We start from the raw sequence: 14,341 nt of genomic DNA, 5'->3' as shown, positions 1-14,341 counted from the left end.
GAGGCAACCAGGGAGACGGGCCACGTATGCACAAAAAGAGAATTAATGATCCCAGGCAGACTGTGCTGAGCGGCAAGAGAGCCATTCAGAGGGTCAGCAGTGGAGAGCTGGGGTCAGGCTGGGAGTGGTCTGGGAGGGCTTCCTGCAGGAGGAAAAGACTCAGGCCAGCCTCGTGGGGAAGACAGGATGTCCAAGGAGAGTTGACTATAGCTACCATTTATTGAGCACCTACTGTGTTCTAGGCACTGAAAGGATGGGGATCCTATCCCCATTTCCAGAGGAAAAAACTGAGAGCTAAAGGACCAGTCTGAGTGATGTTGTTGGGCAAGCCAGGGCCAGAATTTAAAGCAGGTCTGGGATCCCCACACCTCTGAGCTGGTCTCCACCAGACCACACTGCCCTTGTAGGGATAGCGGGGGTGTCTAGGGGAAAGAAGGGGATGGGAACATGGCCTGTCCCCACTGCCATTTGTCAGAGCAAAATGCCTGGGGAGTGCGGGAGGAAGGGTCTGGGAAGGGCCTGACTGGAATGGCCGGTTGGGCCCAGGCTGAGAAAATGTCCTTCGAGAATGCCAGGTGGGGGATTCATGCACTCACCCAATCTTTGATTTAGCCAAATGTTTCAGAAGCATCTACTATGCAACAGGTCCTGTTCCAGATACAAGGGACACAGCAGTGAAAAAGACAGGTGGCACCTGTCCTCATGAAGCTGATCCCTTGGGGAGAAGCATGGGGAATAAACACAGAAATAAATAAAATAAAAAATAAAACAAAAAGTAAGTAAAATTCCCGATAGCGTATCGGTATCCCAGGGCTGCTGCGACAAATAGCCACAGGCTAGGTGACTTGAAAGAACCAAAGCAGAGCATCTCACAGGTCCCGAGGCCCGGGGCCTGGAACCGAAGGGTGGCGGGGCCACGCTCCCTCTGACGATGAAGGGAGAACCCCTCCCTGACCCTTCCAGCTTGTGGTGCTTCCTGGCGTTTCTTGGCTGCTGACAGTGTCCCTCCAGTCTCCATGTCTGTCTTCACATGGCCTCTCCTCTGTGTCCTCTCCTCCCTTCCACAGAGGAGGAAACTGAGGCCCAGAGAGAAATGACTCACTCCAGGTCACACAGCCAGGGGTTGGGCAGCCGGGATGGAAGCCAAGTCTGACCGACGCCCAAGCGCTATGTGGGGGCCCCGGCTCTATGCTACATGTAAGGGGGGGTGCGGGACGCCTGGTACTTATGGGCAAGGAAGACCCTCGGCTCTGTGGGCTTCAGCCTGAGGGAATGGCTGTCAGCGGCCCGAGGCCTAGCCCCTTCTCTTGGCAGCGGTCTCCCAGATTTCCTCTGGGGGAACTCCTGTCCTTCCTGGCAGTCTCTGTCATTTCGGAGGGGCTGACAATGCAGCCCCCACCCTTCCCGCCTCCCGGTCCAAGGGTGGGCACACATCCCAGGCCTGGCCAGTCAGCACAGTCCATTATTCTCAGACTGTGGTAACCTGTTCAAAAGTGGGCACGTGACTCGTGTCCAGGCAACAACAATCTGTCCAGGAATTCTGTGGACAAATATTGAGAAGAGGGAGTCCTCTTCTTTTCCTTGGCTTACTACGGAGGAAGCCCTCTTGCCAACACCTGGGGAGAGAATGTTTGAGGACAATGCCCTTGAGGAGGGAGATCAAGGCAAGCGGACTGCTGACATCGCGTGAGGGCCCAGGGCCCGCGTGGGGCTAGCACGTGGGGGGGCTCACCCCGTTGCCTGAGGAAGGACCAGGGCAGCCTGGGGCTGGCATTCCCACAACCCAGCTCAACCGTAAGAGACCCCACAGAACGGTAGCAGAGCAGAGAGCTGAGGGCAGGCCCATGGCTTAATGCCAGAAGGGCCCATCTGGAAGATCGCTACCTCTGCTTCTGCCTCCACCTGGCAAGGTGTCCAAATTCTCGAAACACAGCAGAGATTCAAAGATGAGGAGAATCCTCTCTAGTCTCTTCATCACTGAAGGCCTGAATGTCTCCCACCCCTGAACACCTCGTGCACCACCTCCCCAGAACTCAGCTTCTGGGCCCCCAGCTCACCCCTCACTGTGTCCCCACTTCCCCTCTGAGCTGAGCCCTCACTAAGCCTCTCCTTGGCTGGACCTCCATGGAGCTGGCTTGGATTATGCAGCTCAGCACGGCTGGGAAGAGACAGAACCCCACAGCTATGCACCCCCCCACCATGGCTCCTGGCTGTCTGGTGAGCAGTCCAAGCCACACACCCCTTACCACCCCCTCTCCCCTTGGTCCCACAACAGCAGTAGGTGCACCCCAGCTTGGGGACCATTGCCCTCGTCCTCAGTGGCACTTTCTCTCCCACACAAACCCATCCCTTCTAAGGCCCAGGCGCCAGTCTGTGGGGGACCACAGACACCCTGAGCCCCAAAAGTTCCAAACACGATTTATCATCGCCTCCCTAAACTTGCTCCTCCACCAGAGCCCTGGCTCAGCAGCCAGCACCCCAACAGCTAAGCAGGCACCCAGACTCCGCATCCCCACGAACACCCCACGAACACCTGTGAGCCTCCCTCCTCCTCCCCCCCACCCGGCCCTCCGTCATCACACTGCCCTGCTCCCAGGAGGGGGTAGGATACAAAACCGCCTCCTCGCTGGCCCCTGTGCCTCCAGGATGCCCTCATCCATTCATCTGCCTCAGAGTGTGGATTCCCAAGACCCCTTTGGGGAGTTTGTGAGATCAAAAGTTTTTCCTGATAATAAGCCAGACATAAAATAGATCTGCCAGAATTTAAAACAATGTCACTCTGCCCACTAAACACTTTTATATTGGAAAGTACAGTTATCTTTAATAAAAATCTATTATTTATTTTAACGTGTAATGGGTTTATTATTGCTACTTTGAAATGAATTAATAAATAAGTATTTCTCAGTTTGCTCAGTTACTGGATTGAATCCAAGCTCTGTGACCTTTTTAAAATTCCCCGCAGGTGCTGTTCCCGTTTTTGTCTTTAGATCTCTGCCCACACTGTTCTCTCTGACCCCAATCCCTTCGTTGTCTTTCATCTATCTATCACTTACTCTCTCTTGAAGCTAAGAGTCAGGCATCGCTTCCTCCAGGAAGCCTGCCCTGATGCCTCTCATCTCCCCGGGTGGGCTTCCACCACCCTCACGTTGCCCTCTTTCAAAGTACTTACTGCCTTCTATTGAAAGGGTCCATTTTGCTGTGTCTCCCTCCCCAGAGTACAAGCTCCTTGCTCATCTCTGTACGCCCTCCCCTGACACAGAGCCTGTCACTCAGTGGGCGCTCCATGGATTTTGTAGTTGAATGAACGTGTGCCAGGTGGATAGACATTGGTGGATCCAGATTTTCTAAACAGAAGTTTCGAGGCAGCTATCTTGTTAGAATATGTTTCAGAGGATGGCTAGGGGATTTGCCCCCGAGTTGTGGTGGTTCTTACAGGTCAAGCCATGTGAGCTTCTCTGAACCTCCATTGGCTTATTGGTGAGATGGCATTAATGACACAACTGTTCCTCTCTACTTCACAGAAATGTTTTGTACACCAGAAGGGGCTATGCACCTGTAAGATTTTCATTATAACTATTAGCAATGGGAAGGAACTTGGAGATGGTAGAATATCCTAATCTTAGAGGCAAAAAAAGAGCTGCACAACTGACTCATTCAGCCTCCTCATTTTACAGGTGAGAAACTGAGGCACAGACAGGAGGAGTTACTCATTTCATGCCACAGAGTGACATGGAACATAGGCGGAGCCTTTTCCATTCTTGACTCATAACCCTGCATCTCCCTCTGTCGACTCAAGGGACCCCAGGATCATGGGAAAACCTCCTTTACCAAGCATTGGAAAATTTGGTTTCCATTCTGGGCTATCCCTAGCTTGCTTGGGGAAGAAGCTCCTCACCTCTGTGCCTGTTTTCATAGCTGTCACAATAAAGGACTGGATAGATAAGCTCCAAAATATTTTTCAGTGTAATTGACCAATAAGCATAATAACATGTCCAACATCCTACAAAGAAATACAAATTAAAACAACAATGAAACAAAAAGCGATAATACCCAGTGCTGGCAGGCATGAGCTGTAATTGGCACTCTTGATACTTTTGAAGGTGACATTCATCAATACTGTCAAACCCTATAGCCGAAGTCTTTTCAAGATGTATTCATTTATTTACCTTAGAGAGAGAGAGAAAGAGAGTGCGTGTGGATGGGGGCGCAGAGGGAGATGGAAAGAGAAACTCAAGCAGACTCTGCACTCAGTGCAGAGCCCGACGGTCGGCTCAATCTCACCACCCTGAGATCACGACCTGAGTGGAAACCAAGAGTCAGACGCTTAACCGACTGCACCACCCAGGCGCCCCGCCAAAGTCTTTTAAATACAGTATGCATATCCTTTGGCCTAGAGCTCCACTTCTGGAAATTCATTCTGAGGAAAAGATGAAAAAATTGACTTCAGGAATGTTGCTTATTGTTTATGACAGTGAGGAAGCAGATAAGAGAGACAGAGAGAAAGAGAGAGAGAGAGAATAGGTGTTCAATCAAAGGACATTGGTCCTGTCAACTGCCAAACATACACACAACGCAATACTCGGCAGCCACTCACACTGATGAGGTAGCAATGTGTATACAGATGCAGGAAAAAATGTTGAATGGAAAAAGCAGATTATAAACAACACAGGTAACACATTCCTGTTACTGTTGTTGTTTTAAAATGTATGTTTGAAAAAAATGGGCAAAATATTCACTAAAATGTTAAAGGTTATCATCGTTGGATTCTGGGAGTATGGGTGGCTTTTAAATGTATACATTTACTGGGGCGCTTGTGTGGCTCAGTAGGTTAACCGTCTGCCTTCGGCTCGGGTCGTGATCTCAGGGTCTTGGGATCAAGCCCAGCGTGGGGCTCCCTGCTCAGTGGGGAGTCTGCTTCTCCTTCTCCCTCTGTTGCTCTCCTTGACTGTGCTCTCTCACCCTGCTCTCTCTCTCTCTCTCTCCAATAAATAAATAAGATCTTAAAGAAGAATATAAGCATACCATCTTTACCATCTTTGGGCGTTGTTTTGCAATGATTGTGTATTACTTGTGAAATAAGAGAAAAAATAGAATCAAGTCCCTTTCAGCTCTGAAATTCTAGCATGGGGTAGCCCCCATCCTTGGCTGCACCCTCATTAACCCCAGCTCGTCCCTTCCAGCCCTCGTGTGAATCATGGCAAACAGGAGTGATAGTCAACCAAAGAGGAATGTGGATTTGGTGCGGGGAGTGCTGTGGACCTTTGGCCAGGACATGAGCAGTGGAAGTTGCCCTTATGTGTCATCCATGAGAAGGCCTTTCTGTGACTGCAAAGGCAGGAAACCAGGTGTCAGTGGAGACAAAAGAGTCCTCAGTGCGTGAAATGGGACTTGGAGCAAAGCCCACCGGGAGGGGACGGAGGGTGGCTGCCTGGCCAGTCAGCCGGTCCTGACTGTGGGAGTTCCAATCACTGGAGCATCCTGGGGTGATCTGGCTTCAGAGCCCTTCAGAGTACTACTACTCTGTCACCCCTTTTTACACTCGGGAAACTGAGGTCCAGCAAAGTCAATCTGAAATGCCTTTAGACCTACTCTGTCCTAGGCTCTGCCCTTTGTGAGTGTTGCTCCTCAAACTACCATTGGGAAGGACTGTGTTGCTTTGTCAATTTCCAATCTGTCATAGACTACTGATAGTTTTATAAAAGACAATAAAAATGAACTACTAGAAACTAGGTATATAAAGTGGTCACATTCATAGAAACAGCAGAATGATGGTTACCAGAGGCTGGGGATGGGGGGCGGGGGGGCGGGGGGGCGGGGGGAGTTGTTGAAAGGGTATAGATTTTCCATTTGGAAAGACAAAACCATTCTCAGGATCCATCTCACAAGCCCATGAATATACTAAACGACTAAACTTAAAAATGGTTAAGATGGTCAATTTTATATTATGTGTTTTCTACCACAATTAAAAAAACGTTTTATAACTCACAACGATACAGATGCCAATATATAAAATGCTCTTCTGCAATGACAGTCGATGCTTCATAAAGCAATGGCACTAAAATTAGGCCAGAAATGAGAGAAACGTATTTGTCTTAGAACATTTCATAAAATAATTATAAAAAGAGGAATTGCTAGAACGGCGAACATGAGCCCTCTCGCTATGAAAGTTTTGAAACCCTCTCGGTTTCTGCCAGCCCCCACACCAGCCACAGCCCTACCAGACCACACAGGAGGGGCACAGAGACCCCCATGTCACAGACGCAAACAACTGATTAAGGAACACGTGAGCCCCAGTCACTTGGCACCAGCATAGTCCCTCACCATCAACATCCGCTCTCGTGACTGACGCGGCCCAGGCCCCAGGGAGGCGAGGAAAACGCTTTCTGCTCATCTCTCGCTCCGTGTCCTCGACACAAAGGACGGCTGCGTCCAGATGCCACCAATGCTTGTGGGCTGTAGGACGGCTGACATTGCAGGGGGACGCTGCCTTGGAGCGCGGGGGGGGGCTTTCAGCAGGCTGAGGAAAGCCTTTGCTCTTAGGTAAGAGAAAAGACAAAATAATTCACTTGTGAAGTCCTTTCTATCAGTACAAATGCCGTCAGTGCTCAGTGGGACCAAGCATGCATTTCCTTGCTTCTCCTCATGTTCCAGCTTATGGTTCCGGAGGTTACTCCAAAAAGGGCCTGGTATCCGCAAAAGTTGCACAGCTGAAGAACATATCAAGACATCACAATACTAAATAATTCATAATACTCTTACATTTGTATATATGGAGGTCCAGATGTAACAAGCTTAAAGCATGATGCCGGCTGCTTCCATGACTGTTGGATCTAGATATTGCCTTGACAGTAAAAATCGAGAAACACGTGATGGGATTTATATGAAGAACTTCAACTGTTTGTAGTATTTTCCACAATAATCATACCTTATGCAACCCCATTACAACATTCACGCTTGCCGTGTAAAATTCATGGCTCATTTCCTAATCTAAATATTGCTTTAAGAATATTATCGACAATTTGTTGCTACCTTCTCAACAGAGCAAGTGTTTCCCAAACTGAAATTAATTAAAAACCATCTAAGAAATACAATGACTTAAGAAAGGTTGTCTAATTTCACATTACTATCAGCGGAACAGAAATTATGTAAAAATCTTGATTATAACAACACAATTACTGATTTTGCCAAAATAAAGGCAAGAAAAATAAAATTGATAGAGTAGATATATAACTTATGAGTCATGGGGGGTTTTTATGAAATGTTATCACTCATTCAAATATCATCAGCCCCTCAAGAGATAGCCCAGACGTGTGGTAATAATTCGATCCAATAATCTTTGATATTTTACTGACTTTCAGTCATATAGAAACCATAAATTATACATATTTTATATTTTGTTATAGCAAAGGTATATTTGTCATAACTCATTTACTGTTGATTGGTTTGCTTTTTAAATTTCGTTTATTTCTTAAAATATTTTATTTATTTATTTGCCAGAGAGAGAGAGAGAGAGAGTCCAAGCAGGGGGAGCGGCAGCAGAGGGAAAAGCAGGCTCCCCGCTGAGTAAGGAGCCTGATGCAGGACTCAATCCCAGGACTCTGGGATCATGACCTGAGCTGAAGGCAGATGCTTAACCGACTGAGCCACCCAGGCACCCCTGCTTTTTACCTTTTAAATGTTCAGATATATGGTATGAGGAACTCCATTTGTATCTTTCCTGAGACCCCTGGATGTCTGGATGAGTTCAGCCAAGGGAACTGTCCAGGGCCACACATGATCCAAATGCCTTGTCTCTTGGAAGTCCCTTGTCTCCAGGAAGGCCTGTATTCAACCATGGGAGCCCCTCTAGGAGGTGTATGGCACATAGTTCCACTCATAGCAGCTCTTAATTCAAATGGGCCAGGGCTGAGGTCTCGAGTCCACCACGTCCCTTACTGAGTGGCCTTAGGCAAGCATCTTCTCCTCTCTGAGCTTCAGTGTTCTCATCTGTAAAATGGGGATAATAACACCTACATCATTATGTTACAAAAGTTAAATGTGATTCTATGTGTGTTTTCATTATTACTGTGTAACAGATTATCCCCCAAACTTCTTGGCCTAACATAACAACCAGTTATCATATGGCGGTTTCTGTGGGTCAGGAATTCAGGAGCGGCTTCGATGCGTGGTTCTGGCTCAGGGTCTCACCAGGTCACAGTCAGAACGTCGGCAGGGCTGCAATCACGTGACGGTCTGGCTGCAGGTGGAGGGTCCATTCGCCAGATGCCTCCCTCATGCGGCCAATGGCGGGACCCTCAGTTCCCCTCTACCTGGGCCGCCGGATATGTACCTGAGTGTCCTCAGACATGGCAGCTGACTTACCCTAGAATGATCCAAACAAGAGGAGAAAGTCAAATGCCTCCTTATGACCTAGTCTCCAGAGTCACACGGCATCCCTCCCGCTTTGTGCTATTAGAAGCGGGTCACTAAGTCCAGACCATCCTCCAGGGGAGGGAATTAGCCTCCACCTCCCGAAGGGAGGAGGACCCTAAGAATTTGGGGACATATTTTCAAACCACGACAGCATGAAAATGCTTGGTGGAGGCCGTGTGATGTTCACCGCGAGGGCCATAATCCTTTGTCCTATTTGTGTTTCATTTGATAATTAACAGGGTTCTTTGCATCCCTTACTACACTGCATGTTCGGAAGAACCCTTTGGGGTCATTATTTCCATTTTACAGATGAGGAAACTGAGGCTCAGAGAGACATGATTTGCCTAGAGTCACAGTCACCCCGACTTTGGTAGCAGAGCGGGGCTTGGAATCCAGGCCAGGGTCAGCCTGGTGTTCAGTAACTGCTTCCCCACGAGACAGGAGTTCAGGGTCTGCATCCTCAAGTACAGGGAGATGTTTGAGAAGCCACGGAAATCCAGCAGGTCATGAGCAAGGCAGCGACTCTTCCAGGAGAAGAGGATGGCACAGGATGGAAAGGGTCTGGCTGGCGTGCCGGAGGATTGGGATGAGACAGGGCGTGGCCGGCGCAGAGAAGCTGCCATGGAGCGTGAAGTGCTGAGGGATGAGGCGGGGAAGCGAGGAGACCTGTGGCAGGCGTCAGCAGTACCTGAGAGCAGGCAGATGCAGGTGATCCCATCTGAGAGTTTCCGGCAGGGTGACAGGAGGTGGGGCGGGCTCTGGGGCGGGCTCTGGGGCTGGGGGGAGGGGGGGGGTTTCCAGGCCAGTGTCCTTGGAGACAGTCTCCCCAGCAAAGGAGGGGACGAACCTTGAGGACAAGCCTGGGGCTTGGAGTGAGGCTGTCCTGACTACCACCCCTGAACTGTGTGACCCTGGGCAATCTCTAAACCTCCCTGAGCCTCCGTTTCCACAGCTACACGGAGACAGCAATACCCGCTGAGCCCCCATACCCAGTATAGACACATCCACCAGGCATCCTCTAATGCGCGGGGGTGCTTATTTGTCTTCACGGGGCAGAAAAGCATAATGGTCGGGAGTCCGCCGTCTGTAGGCAGCTACTAGCCACAGGCGGCTGCTGAAATTGAAATATAAATTAATTAAATGAAATAAAATTAAAAATTCACTTTCTCGGTCACAATCGTCCTATTCCAAGCTCTCGATGGCCATCTGTGACTAGTAATACCATAGTGGACCATGCAGAACGGTCCATTGTATCATTGCAGAAAGCCCTATTATCACCATCCAGAAGGATTAAAGTGCACGCCACGTGGGTAATTTTAAATCTTCTGGTAGCCACATTTAAAAAAAGAAAAAGTTGAACTGGTAACACTAATTGTAATAACATTTTATTTGACCTAATATATCTTGAATATTATTTCAACATGTCACCAATATTTTTAAAAAAACTATGAATAAGATAGCTTACATTCTTTTTTTTTCTTACTAAGTCTTTGAGATTCAGTGTCTGTTCACATTATGGCATATCTCAATTGGTACTAGCCACATTTCAGCTGCTCAATATCATGTGTGGCCTGTGGCCACCACATTGGACAGAGTAGTAGGAGAACACAGGCCCTGGGGACCCGCAGAAGCGGGCGTGAGGACCCCCTCCTTCACCTGCTGCAGTGCTGTGTGGCTTTGGGCAAGTAATTCAGTCTCTCTGAGCCTCAAAGCCTCTATCTATAAAATGGCTATGATTTCTAGATGTGATATGACTCTATAGGCTGTACCATTATATTCCATATGTGCTACTATTATTATATCATTGGTTTGTATATTACGATTATACCAGCCAGCGATTGGGGTGAAGACTAATAAGGAAAGATGAGCATAAAGCCTATGGCACAATGCACACTACGGGGTAAGCTTTGGATAAATGCTACTTGTGGTGGTAGCGAGTGTGACAGTCACGGGTCTGACTCTCCCACCAGGCTGTGCGTTCCTGGAGGGCAGGACCCAGGCTCTGTTCACCTCTGCCCCCCCCCGCCCCACCACACACACAGCCTACCCCCTGCCCCGGCACCTGACCCAGAGCCCCCCCTCTCTGTCTGGGCCTCTCTCTGTGGTCAGACAAGTGTGAAGGCTGTTCAGCTTTCATGCCTGTCCCCACCCCAGGGTCTCGCTCCGAGCTCATGACTCAAGCTCAGCAAACATTCTCAGCCCGTGAGGCTGTTAGTGGCTCAGAAATCTGTTCGCCTGTGTGAGTGGGGGCAGGGAGGAGACCTGCTCATAACTCCAGCTGCTACCTCGGATGGGTTATTCTCTCTCCCTGGGCCTCAGTTTCCCGACTGTAAAATGGGCAGGTCAAACCTGATGAATATTAGGGCCCTTCTGTGGCATCGATACAGCTGGTAATGAGGGGCACCTGGGGGGCTCAGTCGGTTAAGCGTCTGCCTTCGGCTCAGGTCATGATCCCAGGGTCCTAGGATCGAGCCCCACATCGGGCTCCCTGCTCAGCGGGGAGCCTGCTTCTCCCTCTCCCTCTGCCTGCTACTCCTCTTTCTCTCTGTGTCAAATAAACAAATAAAAATAAAAAAATAAACAGCTGGTAATGAGGGCCCCTAACCACCCAGGCTCTGCTCAGAGATGAGAACATAACAAATGTGTCCCTCCTTACGCACACATTCCCGGGGATGCCAGATTACGACACCTAGGCCCCGCACTCTGAGGGAAAGCCAGGCCCAGACCCCAGGTCTCCTCCCTTAGCTGAGGAGGGTGACCCAGCCAGGTGAGAGAAACGTGATTGTCAGGCTCACACTCAGGAATCAGCTAACCATCCCAGCTCAGCAACTCACCAGCTATGCGACTTTTAGCAAGTCTCTTAACTTGCCTCAGTTTCCTTATCCATAAAATGGGTGCATTAGTACTTACCTCATAGGGCTGCTATGACCTTTAAATGAGCTGATGTACGTAAAGAACTCAGAACAGTCTCCAGCTCCTGTAGGTACTCATCAAACGTTCACTGCTATATGACATGTGTTGTATGTGTCTACATACAGTTTGATGTTAGGTTATTATATTGTTTATACTACTACCATTATTATATTATGTGACTCATGGTTATGTTCTTTCCACATGAGGCAGGTGACAGAGGAGGAGCACCATTTAATGGATGTCATCTCATTTGGTGCTCACCTCAACCCCGGGAGGGTGGCGCAGATGACATGACACGAGGCTTCCAGGAGCAAGGTGGCTTGGCCGGGGCCACACAGCCAACAGGTAGCAGAGCAGGGGTTCGGATCCCAAGCTGACTCCAAGGGCTTCACCCTTTCTCCTCTGTCTCTGTCTGCTTGGAGAAGGAAGCTCCTGTAGGGATGATCAGTCCAAGCTCCTCTCTGCCAGGAAAACCTGCCTCCAGATTCCCTCTAGAATCTCTGGCCCTTGGCTGGGCCCTATTAAGTCAGGGTCCCTCCAACTGCCTCCCCATGGTCCTTGTCCCAGCCCTTGGCCGTGGCCGTGTTGGGTGCTTTGCTGCAAGCAGAGCAATCAGGGGCTTGGAAATCTCCCTTTCTATGGCCTCATTTGCATAATCCCCACAATCCAAAGCAGACTCAGCTTCTCTTTGTGATATTAATTATGTGGAGGAAAATGTCCGGGGCAGGAAGAAGACTGGATTTTCAACCATTGTCCCCTAAGGCTATCCCGACTGCTCACCCCTCCCAAATATGTCATGGGCATGGTGCAGAATCGGGATTCAGGCACCAGAGGTTTGAACATGCAGCCGCGTGGCCCTCCATTCCTGTGTTCCCCTGGGGCTGCTTGAGCCCCTGGAACCACTGGAGGAAGGAAGGCCTGGCCCCGGCTCAAAGATCAGTGATCGGTGGATGTTAAGTGTTCAGATGTGTGATAAAACATACCGTTTGCATTTAAAAATTAATCCCAGAGGAAAATAATAGACTATTAGTTAATAGGTAGAATTGACAAGCTGGCTGCTCTCCAAAGCCATCTCAGGCAGTTACGGCGCTGAACTTCATTCACTCAGCCTCCGCAATGGTCCCAGAAAGATGAGAGCCACCTGCCTGGTCTCCTTGGGCTCCCCTTGAGCTCCTTGTCCCAGCCCCATAGTTGGAAGTCTGAAGCCATTTGCTAATTCCACTCCATAACCCAGGGAACATCTTACCACTAACTTGCTGTGTGACCTTGAGTTAATCACTTTCCCTCTCTCAGACTCGGTTCCTTCATTTGTAAAATGAGAGGGGTGGAGAAGCTGATGCCAGGCTCTTCCAAATTTAGAAACTCTCCGGTTCTAGCCTCATAATCACTTGTATTGAGGCACATCTTGAGGTCCACTTTCCAGAAACAGAGTCTGTCCGAGGGAAGTCTGGGAAGGCTGAGAAGTTTGGGCCCACTGCCTCAAAGCCCCTTCTTTTTTCCTCTTCTCAGAACCTGTCCTGGACCCCTGATGCCTGTTCCCAGGAGATCTGAGTTCTAATCCTGACACTGCTCCGACCCACCTGAGACCCTGGACAGCACAAGACCGAAGGGCAGCAGGCCCTTGGACTGGCCAGGAGCCCGTGAGGAGGCATGTTCTCCTCTGTCCATGTGGCATAGAAGTGTTGGCTGGGTCAACCCCAGACTCTCCCAAGAAGCAGAGTCAGGCAGTCAGGGTGCGTGCAGCGGGGAACAGTCTGCAGAGAGAAGGAAGGGCCCAGAAGCCTCAGGTAAGCACCCTGGGATAATTTTTTTGAGGGGTAAATGAGATCACATTGGTGAAATGCTCAGCATAGCCCATGACAACTCTCATTATTACTCTCATAATCTCAGTGGTTAGAGATGCCTTCAACTCTGAATGATCACAAGTCATGTTTGGGCCTCCTTTTGCTGGGTTCTATTAAGTCCTGATCACAGAGTAGAGCTTCCTGGTTTTTGATTGCCAGATGTGTCCTGACTCCATTTCTCATGATCCAGAGAATGGTCACCACTCCTATGTCATCACCACCTGGAAGTATACCTGTTTGTCATCATCCTCCCTCCTCTCCATCCACCCATCCATCCATCCATCCATCCATCCGCTCTCCTGGCTGGTATATACTTCTAGAACACCTCCCCGTGCCTGGTCCTGTTTCAGTGTGAACCAGCTGGAATCTTTGCCCTGCTGGGGCTCCACTCTTACCCGGGAACCTTTCCAGAGAACTGAGCTACACCTGATTCTGTGACTTTTTCTGTTCATGAGCAATTGTCCTTAAAGACTGCCTGAGACTTCTCTGTGCTCCCACAACCCCAGTGTCCAGCCCAGCCTGGGTCTTTACTGAGTGTGCCTGGAGGAGGGCAGCCCTCCTGGTCTTCAGCGCCTCCACACCCAGCGCCCAGCTTTCCCGCCCAGCAACCCCACCCTGCTGCACCTCTGTTACCAGGCATCCACCCAAATAGCTCTTTCAGACTCCAAGAGGTAGGTGAATCAGGAAACGGCTGGCCAGGTAAGCAGCCATAAAAACCCTATGTACTCCCGAGTGGCACAAAGATCAAAGCATCCTCTATCGGGCTAGGTGGGCACCCCTCACAAACTTTTACCTGGATCCAGCATCCCACAGTTTACAGAGGTGGTTCCCGTCTCCTGCGCCTTTCATCTCCCAACGGGGGCCCCGCCGCAAGGACACCAAGGTTCAGGAAGTGACAAAGCCACGCAGAAAGTAAACAGCGGCATCAGGATTTGAACGCGGGTCTCCTAACATTTAATCTGATGCCTTTTTAAAAGGGCTTCAAAAGGGCCTTCATCGGGGGGTCAGGAAACCTGGCTCCTGGCCCAGCATTCAGGAGTGTGTTGAGTGACCTTAGCTAAGTCACTTCCTCTCCCAGCTGCTGTTTCCTCCACCATAAAGTGGGGAAGGCTGCCCTGTTCATGAGATTGTTGTGAGGATCAAAGCAGATGAAGGGTGGGAACAGGCTGTGG

Source organism: Callorhinus ursinus, unplaced genomic scaffold, assembly GCF_003265705.2.
Source record: "Callorhinus ursinus isolate GAN/ISIS: 27379988/994484 unplaced genomic scaffold, GSC_fseal_2.0 scaffold18, whole genome shotgun sequence".
Lineage (NCBI taxonomy): Eukaryota > Metazoa > Chordata > Mammalia > Carnivora > Otariidae > Callorhinus > Callorhinus ursinus.
The sequence above is the reverse complement of the archived record's forward strand: the minus strand, read 5'-3'. Positions refer to the sequence as shown.